General features: G+C 38.6%; 1 non-coding gene across 1 annotated transcript; it reads left to right on the forward strand.

Annotated features, from left to right (window-relative positions):
- The first annotated feature begins 583 nt into the window (after positions 1–583).
- LOC115946362 (U1 spliceosomal RNA) lies at positions 584–743 on the forward strand. Its single transcript, XR_004081404.2, has one exon. It is a non-coding gene; the product is annotated as a U1 spliceosomal RNA (small nuclear RNA).
- The last annotated feature ends 21,003 nt before the right edge of the window (positions 744–21,746 follow it).

Here is a 21,746-nt window from a genome sequence, read left to right on the forward strand (position 1 = left end):
AGATGCCATTTCTTCTGGCACCCAAAACTGGCAGAAATCTGCCTGCAGAGCCTGGCAGAGACCCTCAGCTGTTTCACCTCTCTCTGTTTTCTGAAGAGAGCACATGTGGAGTTGTAAAGGTCATGTCATTTAGTACAGAAGTGACAAGTGAACTGTTACCCACTGCAGCCTCCACCATGCTTTTTTCACAATCGCTACCTTGATTTGTCACTGGGGTAGTCTCCTTCAGTTGCCTCCTTGCATAACTGTAGCTAGTGCTTTGTCATTTCACTTCCTAGTGCAGATCTAAAGGGCTTGGTTCATACCAGTGAACCGCTCTTCTTAACCTGTCAGGCAGTGAACAAATCAAACTCAGTAATGCAAGCAAGATCCCAGTAATTCATGAATCTCTGATGCACCAAAGATAGCAAAAGACATATTTGTAGATGGCCATAGGCTATGTTATACTATCACTATAACACTTTATTTTGACAAGCTAGCAGATTTGTGGTTTTCTCCCTCAGAATTCCAATATTTCTGTGTACTGTGTTTCTGTAACTGTGGCATTATTGTTTGGGTTGTGTGTAATGGCAAGCTGTGGGAGATACTTACCTGAGAGGGGAGACACCATGATCAGGGAGGTGATTTTCCCAGGACAAGGCTCATCCCCTGCACTCCGGGTGTGCTGAACCCTCCGACTTCCCCAAATGCAGGAAACTCAACTGCATAGCTTTTGTTTTCTTTTGTTTTCTCATGGCCAGGAGGTCGAGGGCAGTGATCCTCCCCCTTTACTTGACCCTTGGGAGGCCACATCCAGAGTATTGTGTGCAGTTCTGAGCCCATCAGTACAAGAAAGGAAAGGGTCCAACAGAGGGCCACAAGTGGGATGAGGGGTCTGGAACATCTTTCTTATGAGGAAAGATTGCAGGAGCTGGGCCTGTTTAATCTAGAGAAGACTGAGAGGGGGTCTCTTTAATGCATATCAGTACCTCAAAGGTGGGTGTCAGGAGGATGGTGCCAGACTCTTTTCAGTGGTGTCCAGTGACAGGACAAGGAATAATGACCATAAACTAAAACACAAGAAGTTTTACCTCAACACACAGAGGAGCTTCTTTATGTTTAGGGTACCAGAACAGTGGAACAGGCTGCCTAAGGAGAGCCTGTGAAGTCTCCCTCTCTGGAGGCTTTCAAAACCTGCCTGGGTGCATTACTGTGTAACCTGTTCTAGATGATCCTGCTTTGGCAGGGGTGTTGGACTAGATGATCTCCAGAGGTTCCTTTCAGTTGTAATGATTCTGTAATTCTGTGGTTTTCAGAGCACAGTGGAGACATAGCTGGGCACATAAGTGTATTTGGTCTGAATGGGAACACTGCTCGCTGTTCCTCAAGTAAAGACTTCTCAGGGAAATCAGAAAGACAGCAGCACACAGTGGCCAACATACAGGACCAGGTGTTGGTCTGTATTAGGTCACTTCATCAGCCTTACTGAAACAATTTAGCTACTCTTCTCTTTGCAATTCCTTTTTAAGAGCTGAGAAGCAGTGTATTGGACATGAGCAGAAATACAGCAGGAAAATAAATGTAAAAGTTCTGTAAGTCAGTTTTGGGACTGAGACAGGAAACCATTGTGGAGGTAGCTGAGTGTGGATAGTGTTCTTTGCAATGGATGATAATTTGAAAGCAAGCCTGGAAGGAAGAGCTGCAAATGGAAGTAAATAGTTTGCCTAGTTACTTGTTTTCCCTTACAGCTCTCTTAGAATCTATCTCACTGTTTTCTTCTCCTCCTAAGTTGTTATTTTATCCAGTACAAAAAGGCATACTAATGGCTAGAAACTGAAGCAAGACAAATAAGTCTGAGAATAGGCATAAGCTTCTAAAGTGAGAGCAATTAATCAGTACTGTAGTGTACCTACAGCTGTAGTGGGTTGTCTGTCACTTGCAATATTTCAACAAACATTGGATGTGTTTCTAGTAGATACACTTAGCACAGCGCTTGATGTAGAGTTGACTAGATTAGAAACTATGGCCTGTGCACACTAAAACATCCCAAGAGATGAAAATTTGTGAGCCTTTTGCCAAAAGTGTCTTTAACTCATACTTCTGTTGGCTGATTGAATCAGGTTCCCTAATTGACAGTGATTTTGATTTTACCTAATATCAGTACTCTCAAGTAAAACTATCTGAAAGTGTGGATTCATTCTTTCATCTGGATAAAAATAGGTAAAGGTATGAAATGAATAATACCTAATATTAAAGAACCAATATACTGTGTTATCAAAGAGACAGTTCTTATTACCATATTCCAATATTACATCAGCATTAGCATAGTTTTATGTCCACAGAGAGTTCATTGACTTAAATTCTGCAGGTCTGTTTGCTGGACCATTGCCTTGGTTTTTCTTCACAGTTCTGAGGGGAGTATAATCTGTGTCCAGAATGATGGAATTCACACCTCAAACAATACTGTATATTAGCACGAAAATGTGCATAAGGCACATGAAGAATCATAATACTCTGAGCCATAAAATGAACAATGAAATTAATGTAACGAAGTGCAAATAAACATATTCAGGTGAACAGAACACCTCTGTGTGTGTATGTATGTATATATATGAATATACAGCAATGGCACTACACCAGCTATTCACACCAGGGAAGTGATGGCAGAGACCTGTTTTCATAGCAGTTGTGGGATACCTATGCTCTGTATTGTGCCTAAGGCTCTGGATCTTCAAGAGTGCAGACTAAAGGACTTACTGGAGCACAGTTTCTCTGCTTTCCTGTTTAAGCACATGTTTGCTTTGAGAGGGGAAGGTGTGTACCTAAGTCTTGTTTATGTGCATAAGCAAGATGTGATGAGGATTCTCATCAACACATTAGAACTGGGAAGTGCTTGTTGTCTTCAAGTTGTTAAAGGCCCAATAGAATGATTACTTATGTTAAGGTTATTTTGTTAACTGCTATGGGAAGGAATAAAATCACTTAATGTCATTATAGGGTGTGTACTTTCTGAATTTCCATTCAGTTTTGATCATCCCATGAAATAATGAATAAAGCAGAGGAAGAAATAGTACCCTTTACAGGGAAAGATTAAAAAGGGTGAGGGAAAAATAGAAGAGTTTTCTTATAAGGAGTGACAAAAATTCTTTAGCTTGAAAAGAAATGACAGAGTGGAGACTACATGAGAGCTTAGTCAGATCTTGAAGAGATTATTTAGGGAGTTATTATACACTATTTCTCTTAATATAGAATCATAGAATAGTTACAGTTGGAAAGAGGCACCCAGACCAAAACTGATTGGGCTTTTTTCCACCCAGTGTGGTAGAATTGTGTAATTCCATGCATGTGATGATATCAATACCTAAAGAATTTGTGAGAAAGGTTCATAGCTCTTAAATACAGAAGTCTGGATGGATTACCTGGTTTACAAATTCCCTGAGTTACTGACCTTAATAAAAGCAGTAAGATAATCGGAGGAGGTCAAATTCTGGTTTGGGGACTTTGCATGGACATTCACTACTGCATGGTGGACTTAATGGATCTTAGGCTTGAGGTATGACCATACTGTTCCTCTTAATCAGATAGCTTATTTTAAGTGTATTGCAATCAAAAGAGTTGTGCAGATTTATACCAAGAAAAAGATCTATACAATACAATATTTGCATCTGTTAGAAAAATGTTGTCATTACATAGTTATGTAACTATTGTTTTCCCTTAACATTTTTATAGTGAAAGATTTGTTTTAAATTACTAAATTGAGTCTATTTCTGTGTTTAAGTTTCTATGTGAGATTTTAAAGCAGTTTACATGAAAAAGCAAAAGCACAAAATTACTTAAAATAGGTATGTGTTTTCTTAAGACTGTCCACACATGACAGTGAGGACAACATTGCAAATGTCAAAGAAAAAGATCAATTCTGTATCTGCTATAAACCAAGCCTACTATATCACTTAGATAGTATGATGCCATTTTTCAGGATCTATTATCAGAAAGGGAGTAATAATGAATCCCTGTGCCAATCAATCCTACAGGCTTGAATGGAGAAAAGAAAAAGAGGTGGAACAAATTACATGGGTAAATCCCTCTTTGATAATTTTTTTCTAACCACATAAGAAAGTTCTTTCATTTATAGTCTCTGATCATCTGTATTATCATGCTTACAATCCTTTTAGCTTCAGCAGTGTTGCTGTAGTGTGAATACATAATCATGCTTTGTCTCCTGGAAAGTCAGAAAAGAAGGTAGGAGGAAAGAAATAGATACCAAGCAAATAGAAATAATGAAGTAATTGTTCTGTGCCCTGACCAATCTTCCTTCACCAAAGCAAACCTTGGTTGCAATTTGAAGTGTAATGTGAAACTCTGAGAAGTTTGTAATGCAAATATTTTGAAAGTAACATAAGGCAAACATGAATGTGCTTTTTTTTCTCTGATTAAAACAATATGCCGTTTTTTTGTAACTTGCAAATAGGTTCTAAATAATATTTCAAGTGAAGAGCTGCATTCCTTTGGTGACACATTATTCTTACTGCACCCAGTAGCTCTGAAGTTTCTGTGTTTGCAAAAGTACATTTGGCATATGTTCTAAAGTATCATCCCAGCTCTATGTGTGCAGTTTATACCAAATTCCAGGATAATTTATAATCTGTTTCAAAGCAAATTGAAATAAATAGAAAAAAAAAACTTGACTTTTAGAAGGTTTGCACGAGAATTTTAAAGATTTTTTTTTATCATTTGATGGTTGATTTTGTGTCAATGACACAACGCAATCCTTACAGTTTTGGTACAATACAAAGAAACAAACCATAAATATGTTCCTGTCATAGTTACGGACATGAAAGCACAGCAAGAAAAGTAGCATGCCAGTGCTCACTAGGCAGTCACTAAAAGGAATGAGCCTGGTTCTGAGGCCATAAGCACCAGACCATACTGCACCACACAGAGAAGTTTAATGCAGTCTTATTTTCTAGAATCATAGAATGCTTTGGGTTGAAAGGGACCTTAAAGATCATCATGTTTTGCACAATGCATGTGTCTAATACAATTAATATTTGCTGCTCCCTAGCTGTATTTTTGAACATATCTGTGTGTGTATGTTTCATATCTGTGTTTCATATTTCATACCTGAAAATATGTTCATGTTTCATACCTGAAACATTTCAGTACCTTGAGTATGAGTGCTGCTAGTTGCCTTCTTCCAACACATGCCCATTGTCCTAAATTTGTAGAATGGCATTTGTGAAGACAGTGGGGCTACAGTCACTAGCTTATAGTGGCAGCTGCAGATAAATGAAGTGCTAGTAATCAGTGAGATAAAACACAACAATGATCACTGCCTCTGCATTCTTAGCAGCATGCATTGTCTGTACCTGTCTTTATTTTTTATCATATGTAAGAATTTTAACAGAAAAAAGTTAATAATTCTCTAGTTGGATATTTCTCTTGTATCCTTAGCCTTTTCTTGTTCTTTTAAAATCCCCCAAATACAAGAAATAAAACCACATCAGCTATTACTGTTTTAAAGAAGCCTTTGATGCTGGCAGCTGTTTACCTGTTGTTTTTCCTTCCAATAGCAATGAATCTGCCTGTGTTTTGTGTAGCTATTGGATTTCTTTAGAACATAATATGAAAAAGTAACCCATATGGAACTGGGGAAAGGTGCAGAATCAAGAACTTTATTATGCAGTTGTGGTTCCTGTGGTCAGTTCTTGGAGATCTATTTTCCCAGGGTGGAAAATCTCTGTTTCTCCAAAGCCTCCATCATCACTGTGCTGGCAGAGCCTTCTCTAAGGATAAGCAATCATAGAATCATAGAATAGTTAGGATTGGAAAGGACCTTAAGATCATCTAGTTCCAACCCACCTGCCATGGGCAGGGACACCTCACACTAAACCATATCACCCAAGGCTTCATCCAACCTGGTCTTGAACACTGCTAGGGATGGAGCATTCACAACCTCCCTGGGCAACCCATTCCAGTGCCTCACCATCCTAACAGTAAAGAATTTCTTCCTTATATCCAGTCTAAACCCCTGCTGTTTAAGTTTTAACCCGTTACCCCTTGTCCTATCACTACAGTCCCTAATGAATAGTCCCTCACCAGCATCCCTGTAGACCCCCTTCAGATACTGGAAGGCTGCTATGAGGTCTCCACGCAGCCTTCTCTTCTCCAGGCTGAACAGCCCCAACTTTCTCAGCCTGTCTTCATATGGGAGGTGCTCCAGTCCCCTGATCATCCTCGTGGTCCTCCTCTGGACTTGTTCTAACAGTTCCATGTCCTTTTTATGTTGAGGACACCAGAACTGAACACAATACTCCAAGTGAGGTCTCACAAGAGCAGAGTAGAGGGGCAGGATCACCTCCTTTGACCTGCTGGTCACGCTTCTTTTGATGTGGCCCAGAATACAGTTGGCTTTCTAGGCTAGGCTAGGCTTTCTAGCTGGCTCATGCTCATTTTCTCACTGACCAACACCCCCAAGTGCTTCTCTGCAGGGCTGCTCTGAATCTCTTCTCTGCCCAACCTGTAGCTGTGCCTGGGATTGCTCTGACCCAGGTATAGGACCTTGCACTTGTCATGGTTAAACTTCATAAGGTTGGCATCAGCCCACCTCACAAGCGTGTCAAGGTCCCTCTGGATGGCATTCCTTCCCTCCAGCGTTATCAATGGAACCACACAGCTTGGTGTCATTGGCAAACTTACTGAGGGCACACTCAATTCCATTGTCCATGTCACTGACAAAGATCTTAAACAAGACCGATCCCAACACCCATCCCTGAGGGACACCACTCGTTACTGGTCTACAGCCGGACATTGAACCGTTGACCACAACTCTTTGCGTGCAACCATCCAGCCAGTTCTTTATCCACCGAGTGATCCGCCTATCAAAGTGATGTTTCTCCAAGTTAGAGACAAGGATGTCATGTGGGACAGTGTCTAACGCTTTGCACAAGTCCAGGTAGATGACGTCAACTGCTCCACCCCTGTCCATTATTTCCATATTCCCAATATTTCCATTATTTCCATATTCCCATTATGCCCATATTCCCTGCCCATCACAGAAGGCTGCCAAATTGGTCAGGCAGGATTTCCTCTTAGTGAAGCCATGCTGGCTGTCACCAAGCACCTTGTTGTTTTTCATGTGCCCTAGCATGCCTTCCAGGAGAATCTGTTCCCAGATTTTGCCAGCACAGAGGTGAGACTGACTGGTCTCTAATTCCCCGGGTCATCCATTTTCCCCTTGTTGAAAATGGGGGTTATATTTCCCTTTTTCTAGTCATTGGGAACTTCACCTGCCTGCCATGATTTTTCAAATATGATGGCCAGTGGCTTTGCAACTTCATCCATCATCTCCTTCATAAGGAGAACTGTTGTCTGCCTTTTTTATGGTTAGTAGAATTTTTGGGAGCTGATAACTGAAATAAGGCCATTTGTGACCACTATTCACTAGCTCTGATCTCTGATTCTTTGATGGCTTCTGCTGAGTGGCTCTTGCTTACTGTGGATTCCTATTCCTATTTTGCTGCTTGTCCTCATTATTTCCAAAAGCTATAAGGAAAATATTTCCTTACCCTGAAATCTGTTCCTGTAGCTATATCAGGAATACCATTTACTCACCGCTGAAAAGTGGCCTGTGCACCTGTGAAGGTCAAGTGTTTCATACAACAATGTGTCCATTAAGTGATGCTTGCTGTGCAAAAAAAGCATATCAATTTGGGTCTCTGCCAAAAGATGCAGCTAACTACTTAAACATAACTTGATGGTACTATCTACATGGATAAAGGATCTAGCCCTGCTCTTTTTGTATAGGTAATTCTAAAATACCTAAGACAATTTTTACTCAGTTTTCCAGTGTCGACAGCCAGGAGATTTTAGTTACATAGGTCCTGTTAAAGGCAATGGGACTGTTGCTGATAATGTCCCAGGTAAAACACTGAACATCCTAGAACTACAAAATATAATTATGTATCTCTGTACTGCACAGCCTACCTTTGACTGTTCAGCCATTGCTTTTAGGACACAGCTAGCTAAAGATAATATACAGTCATGAATGTAATGTTATGCTGCTGTCAGGGAAACAAACTGATGTCAATTGTCCCAGTGTGTTTGGAGGTTTGTATGCAGTAGTGGTATGTTTAAAGTAGATAAGTTGGACCTATTTTAATTTGGTATCTTGCTCATAAAATTATTTGATCTGTGACAATTTTTTTTGTTTGCAGTACTGATAGTGTTGAAATTCTCTTCTGAATTGTATTTTTGTACTTAGAAGTCTTCTAGATTTAGAATGTATTATGCGTGATTTGACCTTCGGTGTGGTTGTGAAGAAAATGACTCAGATGACTGAAATCTCCTTTAGTTTGTAACTGTAGGTATGTCTGGATTGTTCTTAGTCTTGCCACTTGAGATCTTTGAGCCTGCAGAAAAATTGAATGTCAAATGCTTGAACTCCTTCAAGAGGTAATAGTGATGTAGCATTTGTCAGTTTAATATAACAATTGTTTCAGTTGCACCTCAGATGATGTCTTTTCATTTACATTTGTTCACTCTGAATGTTTTTTCTGCATTGAAAATTACTAAAATTAATCATATCTATTGTTCTTTCCTTTTTAATTTCTGCTTAGGAAATAGTAAGGACACTAAGACTACTTGTTTCTTTTTGCAGAGAGAGTATTAGAGGGAAAGAACTTGCTTATTTGCAGCAGCTTTGGTGAAAGCTTAGTATGACCTTTTATTATACTCTATGCTGCATCAGTGCAGTAAGGAATCAGAAAGTGCTAGGAAAAGAGATGTGTGAAGAGAAGTTACATCAGGAGTAGGCATTGTGATAGTTCCATTGACATCAAACATCTTTTTACAGCAATTACGGCCATTGAAGCATACCACTGGAGAAATAGAGCAACAAAACAGAAAACCCAGAAACGCCCTGTGCTTTTGCCATCTTCCACCTCATGGCTGCCTGTATGTTTGTGAAGTGGGGAGTATCTTCTGTTGCTTTATAATGTTTACTTATTACAGTCAACAGTCTAGTTTTCCTTCTTCAAACTAAGAGGCATTTGCCAAAGGGAAAATAAACTGTGGGGACTGAACTGAGACCACTTTTACCAGTGGATAAAGAACTGACTGGATGGCTGCATGCAGAGTTGTGGTCACCAGCTCAATGCCCAAAGTGAGGCACTGGAATGGATTGCCCAAGGAAGCTGTGAATGCTCCATCCCTGGCAGTGTTCAAGGCCAGGTTGGACAGAGCCTTGGGTGACATGGTTTAGTGTGAGGTGTCCCTGCCCATGCCAGGGGGGGTTGGAACTAGATGATCTTAAGGTCCTTTCCAGTCTTAACTGTTCTATGATTCTATGCCAGATAACCCTTAGAAACGACAGGGATTTACCGTACTTATTTGGGATTTACATATGTAGGACTGAAAGGGAAGCACAGTTATCAGGCTTACCAGTTGTCTTATAATCCAGCTGTGACTGCAGATTGGCAGATCATCATCATCATCATCTCCTAGGGGACACTGCTCCTGGACGTATGGCACAGGATGAAAAAGAACTGAACTTGATTTCTTTGTTTGAAAGCACCTCATAAAAATTGTATACAAAACATACAGAATCAATAAAACACTTTTACCTTTGTTTAATAAACTGGACTCAGATTTTTGCAGTGTACCACAAGAGTTTGGGGAACAAAGTATCATTTGGTCAAAAGTCATGTCAGACTGACTATAAAAGATGACTGAACACTATAGGCTTTCAAGTGTACACAGCATCGTTCAATAGATCTGCCCTTTAGCTAGGCAGGGCTGCTAAAGTGTCTGTCTGAGAGGTTAATATGTGGCAGTTTTCTTATAACTTTAATGATCTTAAAGGCTGAAGGAGGGAAAAGAGCCCTCAAACCTTCCTGTAAGACAGTTCGATTTGTGGTAGCTTTTCAACCCTGTGGCCTGCAGTGGGAAAAGCTAGCCTGTTGAAAGCCTGGATCACCTCCCTTTCTTTCCACTCTCTTCTGTGATATAAGCTGATAGCCAGAGGTTTCTCTTTGCTCTTCCTCCCTTCCATGCAGTGGGTTACGGTCAACACTTGTTACTGGCCTAACTTTTCTCCTGTTAAAAGCAAGTTAGGCTTCCTATGATGTTAGTTTAGGGAGAGAGGTAAACAGTAACATTTGACCTGTTGAATTGTCTTATCTGCCTTTGGTGAGGTTTTGGTGTGACAGTGATGGCAAACGAATAGATTTTAAAACATAGTTCACAGATTACAGGAAGTGCAACTTTAATCCTTTTTCTCTTAACAGTGGAGCTGCTGGGAGGTGCAGGGTTAAGGTTCCAATAGCCAGAACAATGCTCGGGGATTTGGCAACACTTGGTGAATGGGAAGGTTAGAGAAATATAATTTTGAGTGTATAAGTAGTCTAAGCAAGCAATACAAGCCTAAATTTAATTCTAAGCTCTCCTAACAGCTGCAGACAGCATCCAAGGTGGCTGTGATCCAGAAGAGGAGTCTGAGGGTGAACTTCCCCTTCTGTTGTCATTCCTTAGCTTCTGCAACAGGCTTGGAGATATCCAATCAGACACCACCCCACACCTTCCTGTTCTCCGTCCTTGTTTCTTTTCACATATATCTATCATGTACTTGAAGCCAGTGGCACCTGGTTCCCTTTCTCTCTGCCTCCTTCAGAGAATTTTACTCATTTATGGGCACGTGTTTCTAAGTGTGGTGGTTTGTTTAGGTTTTTTCTTTTTTCCTCTTTAATATCTATCAGTAACTGAAAGGAATGGGAAACTGAAGAACTGGGAAAGGCATAGGGGAATGTGGGAAAGGGAGGGAAGACTTACTAAAATCAATTACCTTATGTCAGCATTGTCTTTTAATATCGTGAAATATGAAAACAGGAAAGGGCCACTGAAGCTGTCTCATACCCTACTGCTTCAGGCAGCATGAATCACAGCCGTGCTGTTCTTACCAGGTTTTTGTCAAGCCAGCTCTTGGAGGCTTCATGTTTCCCAGGCAATCCTTTCCAGTCCTTCAAAATCTTACTCTCGGGAAGATTTTGCTCAGTATACTACATAGCGGTTATTCCTTATTGCAATCCAGGCTTGTTCCTTCTTGTCTTAGCCACTGTGATTACAGAAAATAGATCCTGACATTTTGTTGTAGGATTTTATTTAGACTGTGTTTGTATTTCAACTTATTTCTACAAATAAACGCTTCTTAAAAAAGTTACTCTTCCCATCTAGGCTATTCCCTTCATTGCATTCCTCAGCACTCATACCAAATAGTTCATATAGGTTGAAACCCACATCTTAAGAAATAAAATATGCGTCTTCATTTGAGAGGTACCAGTGCTGCTTTGACTTGCTGTTACTGAACTACTATCTTTTTGAATGGTACACCTCATTTCCAACATAATTTTATTGTCCAGTATGTTTATAACTAGGTACTACTTCCCTAAATAATAATATTCTCTACTACCGCTTTCATCTTTTGTGATGATATTAAATTGTACCAGATCCAGGACAGACACATGAGCAGCCCCATCTGATAAACTTCAATATAAGCTACTTTCACTTGCAGAGATCTAGCCAGTTTCATAATTTCTTTTCTGGTTCATGTTTTCCAAACTTATTTATAATCAATGCTAAAAGTATTGTAAAGATGAAATGCAGTATTCACCATATTGCTCCCATGTTTTAGGTCTCTTTCCCTCTCAGAAAAGGAATTAAGATTGGCTTGTGTTTACTGTAATTTTTTGTTTGTTTTTTTGGTTTTTGTTGTTCATATTATGGCTTATAAGTAGTGTTTCATTATTTGTTCTGGTACTTTTCTGGGAACAGAAGCTATGCTGACTAGTCTTCTTGGATTTCACTATAACACTTAATGGCTTTGTGATTTTTTTCAGCCCACATCCAAATGCAGATTACTTCTGGACCAGATACTCTCACCTGTTACTAATGTAAATAATATTATATAAATATTATTCTCAATAAATTAGTATCTTTAGTTTTAGTTATCTTTAGCTACAGACTGCTTGGCAAACAAATTTAACACAGTCCACTTACTGGGAGAACAGGAAAATGCTCTCTTTTTGGTTGTCTGAGCAGTTAGTATAATTATCAATATTTATAGTTACTATAATAATATATAGTATAATTTTCAAATTTGATTTTTATTTGCAAGCTTTAAAAATCCATTGTATGCTTAGCTTTAGATACTGTAACGATAACAGCATCTATTTCTAGCATCCTGCTTTTCAGTAGGCTATGATTTACAAAGAATATCAGTACCACTGTTCAAGTTTTACAGCTAGAAAGTCTGCAACAAAGGTTACCAAAGATGGCAGACCCCTTGTCTGGGGTTAGTTATAGTTGTATTTTCCTGCATCCTTGTCTATCCTTTGATGTAAACAAGTTCTTATCACTGGAACTAAATATTGAAAATGATCTTTTATAGCTTGTAGTTGGTGGCTTGAAAACAACTTATAAAGTAATAACTGTCCTGGTAAACATGCCATGACAGAGAAATTTGCAGTTTTTGCAAATGCAACTTCATTTGTGTAAATGCTATCCGAGTCTTCAATTTCTCCCAAGTGCTCTCAAAACACAAATCAATGAATCTAGCTCTTGTTAATCAGTCTTAAGATTGATGTTCAAAGCAGAGAGAGAAGGGGGAATTTGAATACTTTCTCTTATGTGGCATCTGCATGTCTGTTGTGCTAAAGGGGGCTTTGCAGGGACCTGCCCCAGTTAGAAGTGCAGTTACTGGAAAACCACTGGAAAGCCTTATACAATATGATAATACGTTTTATTTTTATATGATAATAATGTTAGCAGGGTGACAGACTGGCTGTATCAGTTCAGACTAAAAGGTTTATTGGTATTACGCAGGGATATGTTGGTTTTGAGGCTGGTAAATGGAAACAACAAAAACCTGAGAACTGAGGGGAACATAAGGGACTGTTAGGCTTAATTTGGTGAAGGAAAAATAGATCCTTCTCTCCCTTGTGTCATTATTTTACTGTGCTGTATTATTCTCTCTCATTTCTCTTTTTAGCTGGCTTGCATAGCTTTTTCTTTTGCAACAGTTTTATACATTTTTTATCTGAAAAACAGTTTCAGGCCATGCTGGTGTTTCAGCAGGAAACAGGCATCACAACCATGACAAAAGCTGATTTCTAAATCTGTTTTTGTTTTTGGTTTGGTTTTGGTTTTTTTTTCTCTTTGTAAAAGACTAAAAAGAGGGAGACTTGGATTTTAACAGCTCTACTTCATCCTAGTTAATTTTATGTTTCCTTAGAAAGCACATTTTTCATTATCTTTAATATCACTCTATCAAATTATACTCAAATGACACCTTTTGAAGACAGAAGGGTACCTTGTGCAAATCGTCCCCCAACAACAGCATAATGGAACATTCTGTAAAATGCACTACTATTTTAAATACGTCATCCATTTTCCATTCTCTTTTTATTATTTCCTAGAAGAAATATTTTTAACAAAAGTTGCTTAAACAGTCCAAAATCTTAGTATTTAATGCTGTGAATCAAGAACTGTAGCAGAATGGCAACATCTTTGGTCCTCAGAGGCAATTTGTTCTGTTGAAACAAATACATCAAATCATATAATATCTTGTTCATACAAATGACTTGACAGTGTGTTATGCTGGATGGAGTGAACCTGAGATGCTTGCATTTTGTCCTTGTTTTTGCAACTACTTTGATGAAATCTTAACCAAGTCATCTATGTGCATCAGTTTACCAACAGCTCTGTCATTTGGCTTTCTTATGTTAAGCCTGTATAATATTTTCAAATAAGTGTTTTGAATAAAGGACTATGCACTGCAAATGCTTCCTATTCCAGGCATTGAAAGGATGATACTTATCGCTGCTCAGTATTTTAACCATAGGTATTTTCAAAAAATAGAATCTGTCATAGATAAAATACCATTAGGGTTTTTTTTTTTAAAAATAGGACAAAAATACAAATTTATTGATAAGTCTGAAATTTGCTTTGAAATTATTTTGCCCTAACAAGGCGACAAAGTTGAAAAGAACACTTTAGAAGGAAAGCGAGGGTATTTTGTCCTAGCTAAACTGTTAAAATTCTAGGAGGTGAGCACTGGCATGTTGAAAAGTGGAAAACTGAAGCAAAACCTAATTGTTTCATTTTTGATGTTCGCCTGTTTTCATTACCTGATGGATTCTTCAGGGTTAGTGGAAAGCGGCTATCCTCAAGCAACAAACCGGAGATGTTTTGAGTGTGTGTTAGAATATATCTTCAGCTGTTTGACTCAAAGAAACTGAGATGGCACAGCCCTTTGTGGACAGAAATCTGAGTCCTGGGAGTATAGATTGTGCTAAAGTAGGGATGGAGTCTCTCATTCTTCTGGTTTCACTACAGCTTGCGAGCAGTTTCTTGGAAAAATGATACTTTTTTCACAGCACCTTTTCTCATCCATTTACACTTTCTTTCTGCACTTTCGTTTACTCTTTCATATTTCATGTTGCCTCCCTAAATACATTGCTTCTTCTTTCTCCTCTGCAGTGCTTGTGTCCCTGCAGTTTCCTGGTGAAATAGTTGGCAATTGGCAGCTCTGCTTGTACTGTGAGTTTTGAGACTGCTTCTTCTTATCTTCAGCTAACTATAAAATTGTTCTGGGTTTTCAACAAAGATTAGCTTGTTGGGATATCTGCTAAAGCAACTAAGAACAGGGTGGAAACATTACGCTGTGAGGTGCAGGCTCTCTGCACAACAGCAATTTACCAGCTACTTGGAAAAAGCACTGGTTTATAGTACTTCACACTGTAAGAGACTGAAATTATCCTAGTGCTGTTCCAGAAGGTTTGCTTGCACCTTTTCCTGTAAAACTGCTTGAGCTAAAAATGGTCACAGTCTTTACAGTACATCAGATTTCTCAACTTAGTTTAAGTTATTATGGATTCCTGAGATTTTTGTCAGCTGATCCTTGGGCTCTTCTGCTTTTAGATCTTTACAAAAGATTAACAATGCCATCTAAAAAAAAGAAGAAAAAGTCAATATGTTTGGCTGATACTTGACTGTATGAGTGGAGTCCTAAACTTTTACAAGAGGAAATTACTTTCTCGCCCTTGATCTTTCACATTGGCCTTTATAGCTCTTGTTGCACTATTTCCAGTCTTTGACACTTTGAAAGTGGTTGCAAGGGATGTAATTTCTCCTGTTTGTTAATGTTTCCTGTTTGCACTTGAATGATTCTGTGTTAATGTGTAAGGGGCAGAAGGCCTGAACTTTTTCCCATAACTCAGACTTTTTTCCATAACTTAATCTGACCCCCTAGACTGCTGACAGGATGGCTGTGAAAAGGTACCTGAACTAGACAGTAACAATTTAAGAAGAAAGCTGTTTGTTACTGCCAGGTGTTTTCTGTTCCCTGTTTAACCATTTGCTAGAAAACAGCTTTGCCTTGATAGCCTTGTGCATTTGACCCCCCTCACCCTTCCTTTTTTTTCTTTTTCCTCCCAGTAAATATGTGGAAAATATGGTCAAGGAAGCATATGAAAAGGGGAAAATATTAGAATTGTGTATAGTCAGTAGAGAATTGTTATAAGCTGAGTCATTTTGAGACAGAGGAATCTGTGTTTTCTCTGTAAATCGTATGACAGCTATCTTGGTTAACAAGAAATAATATATAGCTAAATGAACAAGTTATTTCACTTAAATCCAGTTTATTTGTGTATGTCTCATGCAAATAATGGCTTTAAGATTCTTTTGACTTCATCCAGCCATTTCCTGTGGAAATGAGCACTGTAACCTTTAGAGAAGAAAGCCTTATACAGTTGAGGTATTTTGCAGCTGATTCCTCTTTCTCAGTATTAGTTAAGACACATGGTTAGAAGATTCCTCTGTCAATAAACTATTATGCCACCAGGCTGTAACAAAGATGGAACAGGGAAAAAAAAACAAGTGGTTGGAGTATTAGTCATACAGCCTCCTGCTCTTTTCTTGTCTAAGATTGTGTTCTGTGGGACTATCAGTCAACTGAAGCAGTGGGAAAATGATGACTAGTGTGGTGACCGTGGTCAAGCATTAGGTAGTTTCAATGAAAGGTAAGTGGTGATAATGTACGTTTTTATGTGACGTTCTTCATGCAGAGATTCCTGTTGTGTTTTCAGAGACTGCACTTTAGAGAGTTCACTACAATGTTATACAGACAATTAAAAACGTAATTAGGAAGATGGACTATGGAAAAAGAAAATAATTAACAAGTAAAAGCACAATGAGAAAAAGAAATATTTCTGGTAAGCAGGTGCAGGGAGGGAGAGGGAGTCAATGCTTCATCACAGAAAGAGAAAAGCATTCTTAAAAATCAATCCTAAATTGACTAGTATAGGAAAGGATAGAGCAACTAATGAACTGAGAGAAACGGAAAAATAAGACTAGCAGAAATGATGAGGAGGGAGTGTGGGATTTCTTCCTTACTCTGGGTTTGAATAATTATTTTTCACACCAATTAATCTTGTACTTACTGGGTACACAGGAAGCTTTTCAACTGGTCTCAGAGATGCATTGCATAACCAGTCATCTCCTCCCTAGATGCCTGTCATCCAGACTCCTGGTTTTCTATTTGGGGATGAATCCGAACAATTTTTCAGGCTTTTAAAAGTTTGTTATGCTTTCCTTATATGGATGTTGAAATCAGTGTTGAGAAAATATTACAGGTAAATGATCATAATAAGAATGGTCCCACTCACTGAGAGTACCCTGGAAAAGACAAAGAAATTCTGATGAGCTGTTGTCATGGTTTGAGCAAGGGGATTTCTGCATATTGATAGATACATACTGAGCTGGTGGAAACTATGTCTTAAATGGCTAATCAGAGGTCTTTGCTTTGTGAGTTGGAGAGGAGAATCTATAAATTCAAAGCAGACTATTTGTGTCCTCTCAGGATCCCTTGATTTAATTTGCAAACAGTAGATGTATTGCCTCCAGGCTGTACCACTGAAGTGTTCTTTATCCCTATAGGGATTTCCCTGGTGTGCAGGGGACACATTGTACCCCTCCACCGGCTGGATATATGAGTAGTGACGTTGCAGGATCGTTGCAAAGTCTCCTTGTATGATGTCGTGACTCTATGTCCTGTGCCCACTGTCTAGAGACCATAGCAAAATGGGCCAAGACAGCATCAGAAAATGAAGCTCTCAATGTAAAGTTAGGAACTTTAGTTTTAGAAGTAAACAGAATTTTGTTAAATAAAACTAAATTTAAATTTAATTTTTCTGGTTACTAGGTCTGTGATGGTGATACCATCGTTAATTAGCTCCTTAATTTCAGGCTTTACTAGTGCTTTTGTTACGCATTTTTATGTATTCATTTATGTATCCTGTTTAAAAATTCATAAATTCTAAGACCTGAAACTTGTTGCTTTTCACCTTCAGCATACATATATGCTGTTTCACTTAGAATTAGAGGTGTGAATTTTCATCCATGACCTTAAGAAGACCAGAGGATGTGCAGACAGAAGAAAAAATAAGGCCTGTGCTAGAAAAAGAGAAAATAAAGGGTTCTGTAGTAAATGAGTCACTATTGGTGATGGCAATAAAGTAGGAAGGATTAATTCTGGGTAAAATGGAAAGGGAAAACTTAGGAAGAAAATCATGTTACTAAATTCTGAGTAAGGCTCTAAAGAAGAGTTTAAAATTTCATAGTGTAATTTGAACAAAGCCAAATCTTTCTAGCTAGAGCTAGTGAGAAATGTTCTGTGTCTAGTGTGCAAGAGCTGAACCAGTGCGCAGGTCTGTATTTTACCCCTTTGGATAAAACTAGAGGCAAATAGTCTTCTTTGTTGCCCTGATTCTGCAGGAACTTGTTCTAGATGGGTACTGAAATCTCTGCTTCCAGAGATTTTCCAGATTTTAAGTTCATTAGTACTAATTAGAACTCATTGTGTATTGTTATTGCACTTTTATATTGCCATAAAAATCATTAAACCTCTACAGAATTATTCAACTGTACCCTAATATAAAAACTCAGCAGCAGTGCATATAAAATTAATATATTGCCAATCAGCTAGGAGTGGAACTGGGAGGTAATGGTTTTATTTTATTTTTGTACCTGTTTGTAGGCCAAAGCTATTAAAACAAAGCATATGCAGAAATTAAGTATGTAGAGGTTCACTCCTAGGACCATAATTAGTTAAGCATTCCTGCGGAAAAAGCAGACCTATTTCAGCGGTGCTTCAGTATCTTCTTGTCTTCAAAATGCCTTTGCACTTTTGCAGTAGGGTTGTGTTTATTCAAACTCTGTGCATATATTTAATTTAAAGGTGTAGTATGTGCTCAAGGATGATCTTTCAAAATTTATGTCATGGCAAAAGGATCAGGGGTTTAGGTATTATTTGTTATGCGTGATTCAGGTCTTGCTTTGTATTTTCTGTCCGAAGTAGTGAAATGTCTTAATTAAAATAATTATTATTCAATCGAGTTAGTATGTCTCCTTACAAGAAGTTATGTCTACTAAATTTAAGATTGTAAGTTCTGTAGACATTTATCCCTTTTATTCAGAAAAGATCTATGGAAATGTTGTGATAATGAACTGTAGCCTTGAAAACAAATCTTTCAGTTTTGTGGTACTGATCTATAACAAATACTTCCTGCTACAGGAAAATCCTCTTAAAATTTTGACCTGTACAGTATTTATTAGTTATTTCTTTATAATTAATTCCTCTAGTGATACTGGAAAGATTTATTGTTTTTTTATGCGAATTAGGGAAGATAAGATACCTCTGACTGGATAGTTTACTTCTAGTTAAGCAGTGTATAAAACCGGCTGATTCCTTGCCTCTGTCAATAGTTCTGCTTATTTTTCTATTCAGACATAGAATTTGGTAAGAACTTCCATAAGTAACATAGCAAGCATAGAAATGTTATCTTGGGTTTTATAATATAAGTTTGTTTTTTTGTTTTAATCCAGAAATTTTATTTGGAAAGGGGAAAAATTGCTTACACATCAAGAATTTCTAGACTGGTTTGCCTAAGTCCTGGTCAAAATGTCAAGTTCTTGCAGGAGTGAGTTCAATGCAATATGTTGAATGATTTTGAAGTATTCTGGTTCTGACATGGCATAGATCTGTGGGAAGTGCCTGTACATATATGTTCATGTACTTGTCACATATTTGATGCTTCTGTTAACAGACAGTCAATCTTAAAGTTGGTAATTCTTTTGCAGCAAAGGCACATTAAGATCTTTCTTAGACATGGGACATGATTATTCTGAAATGCTTTTGTCCGAATATCTGATATTGCATATTTGTACAAAACAATGAATCTTGAAACTCACTTGAATTATTCCAATTTATATGAACTTTGGGGCACTTTTACTACTTTTATTTTTTAAGGTGTTGTCACAAGGTGGGTGAATGAGTATTAACCTATCATTCTAAGAAGAGCTTTTTTTGCATCTTGAGAAATGACAAAAGTTACTGACTGATATGAAAAAAATACTATATAAAGGCCAGACTTGCAAAATATTGTAAGGTTATTAACTGTATCTTGTGACTTCTCCTACTATTTTTTTTCTCTTGTTAAAACACACTTAAAGGATTGGAACCCCTTAAGGCATTATTTTGTGGGAGCGTATGTGTTTCTTCTCCACTTGCTGATTTTGCATAATAACTTATTGAAGCTAACATAAAAAAACCCACCAGGTAGAAGTCTTAATATGGTAGAAGTATCTTTAGAAGTTTATTTTTCTGCAGAAAAATAGCATTATAAGGTATATATTTTCCCACTTCTATCCCTAATACCTCAACAAATATACTTTTAAAAAAATGGAATATTTCTTTTTATTGCCAATCATCTGACATGAATCTAAAATGTGAAAATTAAGCTGCATCCTTCTCATTTCCTACAGTGTCACCACCAGCAAAGGTGCTGGGAGTAGGGAAATAGACTTGGGGTGATCACAGTAGCACCTCTGGGACATTCTCCCTTCCAGGCTCTAACATTAACAAATGGCTGGAATTTAAGGAACAAAGTGTTTCATAAGGGAATTCAGCTCATGTTCACAGGTATGTTAATTCCACAGTGTGTGAAGTGGTAAAGCATGGTGGAAATCTATTGTTGTCCATTAAGTAAGATTTTTTGCAGTTAAAATTACACTTGGAGAGGACCTTTTGAATAGAAAGCTGCCATTTAGTATGATTTCTCTTTTGAGTAGACTTATTCTTTAAATAGAAATTTTGTTCCAACATTGCTGAAAATGCGGTAGAGTGTAGGATTTTGCTATGTGTATGGGAGATCAGCATAGTAAATGTAATAATTAGTGGATATCTTAAGGGAAATTCAGAGACAGAAGTTAAACAGTTATTTTTTGTGGTGGATTGACCCTGGCTGATGCCAGCTACCCACCAAACCTGGTCTATCACTCCCCTCCTCAGTGGGACAGGGGAGAAAAAGTGGACTGAACGCTCATGGACTGGGATAAAGGACAGGTAGAGACCACTCATCTATTACTGTCACAGGCAAAACAGACTTGACTTGGGGAAATCAGTTTAATTTATTACCAATCAGATCAAAGTAGGAAAATGAGAAATAAACCCAAATCTTAAAAACACCTTCCCCCCACCCATCCCTTATTTCTTGGCTTACCTTTACTCCTGAATTGTCTGACTCCCCCTGGCCAGTGGTGCAGGTGGACAGGCAATAGGGACTGTGGTCAGTTCACCACATGTTGTCTACTGCTACTTCCTCCTCTGGGACAACTCCTCGTGCTCTTCCCCTGCTCCAGCGTGAGGTCCCTCCTATGGGAGACAGTCCTCCACAAGCTTCTCCAATGTAAGTCCTTCCCACAGGCTGCAGTTCTTCATGAGCTGCTCCAGTATGGGTCTCTTTCATGGGGTGCATTCCTTCAGGAACAGATGGCTCCAGCCTGTCTCACAATGGTCTTCCTCATGAGATGCAGGGGAACCTCTGCTCCAGCATCTGGAGCACATCTTCACACCCTCATCTTCACCCTCCTTCTGCACTCTCCTGTCTGCAGACACTTAGTGTCTGTAGAGTTACTCTGCCAGCTGCAGTTGATGCTGCACAGTAAACTTTAGTCTTAAATATGTTGTCCCAGGGGCACTACCACCATTGCTGGTGGCCCGGCCTTGGCCAGTGGTGGATGCATCTTGGAGCTCATTGGCATTGCCTCTATTTGATGCAGGGAAAGCTTCAAGAGTCTTCTCACAGAAGCTACCTCAATAGCTGCACCTATACCAAAACCTTGCCATGCAAACCCAGTGTGATTTTGTAAAAGTAAGATATGTCATTTGCTTTTCTGAGACACAAAATGGTACAGCTACTAATCAGCTTTTGTGCATTATGAAACTATAATCCTTTGTACATCAAAATTATTCAATTGAGTGATAACAAGCTAAGAAAATAAGGGAACTAAAATCTCTGTAAAAGTTTAGTAGCACAGAAATTGGAATGCAGTTCTCATTTCTGGCCTCCAGGTTCAGCTGCATGTTTCTTGGTTACTACAACCTGAAAGGAGTTAATTCTCTTCAAAGTATCAGAAGAGAAAAAGCATGAAACTGGTATTTCAGACAGCTCTTTGGCACTGGGGAGGATGAAAGAGACAAAACTATAGACTTACCACTCCTTTCATACTCAGGGAAATCCTGTTGTCCCTGTTAGGTTTTTGGGATAGTACCAGGGTAACTGCATTGCTGGAAAGGGCACTTGTAAATGATTGTCAAATGCGTGGTGCGCACAAGAAGGCTCCCCACCTCTCTTTATGCCCTCTTCCCCTCCTGTGCC

Source organism: Melopsittacus undulatus, chromosome 8, assembly GCF_012275295.1.
Source record: "Melopsittacus undulatus isolate bMelUnd1 chromosome 8, bMelUnd1.mat.Z, whole genome shotgun sequence".
Lineage (NCBI taxonomy): Eukaryota > Metazoa > Chordata > Aves > Psittaciformes > Psittaculidae > Melopsittacus > Melopsittacus undulatus.